Raw genomic sequence first — 1,388 nt, forward strand, 5'->3', positions numbered from 1 at the left:
TCCATCTGCTACCTTAATACTAAACCTATAAGTACATGCACATAGATCTATTTCCCCATCCTCATATATAAATAGATTTACATATGTACATGCCTGTATTTAGACCTCTATAAATGCCGTATACAGCCTGCAAGCTGTGTGTTCTGTACACGTGGGCTACCTACTGCCATTATCGATGAATTGAAATGTGGCTAGTGTGACTGAAGAACTGAATATCTCATTTTAGTTTATTTCTATTTAAGGAGGCACTTTAGCTGTTGGCCACTGTACTGGAGGGCAGAGGTAGCTCTGTCATGTGTATGTCATTGCTGACTGTGTTTTCTGAAACCTAATTCAGAGCGTATGATCAGAAAATGGGCCAATAATGTTTTTCTTAATCATTTTATTGGGGCTCATACAACTCTTGTCACAATCCACACATACATCAATTGTGTAAAGCACACTTACATTCGTTGCCCTCTTCATTCTCAAAACTCGCTTTCTGCTTGGGTTCCTGGAATCAGCTCCTCATTTTCAATATTGTTTGTTAAATTAACTTGGTAGAATATTTTAAATTTTACTTACTCTGTTATACAAGGAAAAGAAAATACACGTATGTGCTGTTTATGTTCTGTGAAATAAGACCCTATGAGATTTGGCTGTTGTGTGAATGCTATATGAAAACTTTATGGCTCCCCCGTTTCTGAATCTACTTCTTGCAGCAGCTGCTGCTGGGTCTGCTCTTCAAGGCCAGAGGAACAGGCAGCAGCAGCGGGTGAGAACTGGAGAAGGAGGGAGGCTGGTGTTCCCTCCGCATGAGCGGTAGGAACAGTCCAGGCCCTATAGCTGCTGCTACCACGTTGCTTGCCAGGCAAAGCCAGAGAGCGCCCACCCACTGCATCACTTACTTGCATCCCACCACTGGTCCCATGCATCAAGAGTCCGTGTGTGAGGTCTTTAAAACCGTCAGGAGGAAATAATGAAAGGAGAGGTGTTTTACATATGTTAAAATTATACATATGGACCGCATTCATGTGTAGTCAGTCATTGCCTGAGCAGACATTCAGATATAGATATATACATTAAATTATTTTAAAAATGTAAGCCAGCATGTTATATCTATATCAGTATATCTAAATGTATGTATCTATATCCATATATCTAAATTAAGTTCCTTTATAAATATAGCCTAGCTCATTATAACCTCAAATAAGTGGAGTGAGACAAAGAGGCCACATTCTAATAGAAGGCAAAGAAAGTGAATGATAAAGATGATTATTTCAGTGAGTGCTTAGTGCCATGAAGAAAAGATGAAGGAGTCGGTGATTGGAGAGACTCACTCTCTTCACAAACACTGTTCTCTTCAGGGCTTTAGAATTGGGGTGAAGCAGTACAAGGAGCTCTGGGGA

At 40.2% G+C, this 1,388-nt stretch overlaps 1 protein-coding gene across 1 annotated transcript in view; it reads left to right on the plus strand.

The window, feature by feature from the left end:
• Positions 1 to 1,388, plus strand: part of LRBA (LPS responsive beige-like anchor protein) — a 752,417-nt gene that overhangs the window by 676,643 nt on the left and 74,386 nt on the right. The window lies entirely within an intron of this gene.

Source organism: Echinops telfairi, unplaced genomic scaffold, assembly GCF_000313985.2.
Source record: "Echinops telfairi isolate 266 unplaced genomic scaffold, ASM31398v2 ScPeMD7_5868;HRSCAF=6743_1, whole genome shotgun sequence".
NCBI lineage: Eukaryota > Metazoa > Chordata > Mammalia > Afrosoricida > Tenrecidae > Echinops > Echinops telfairi.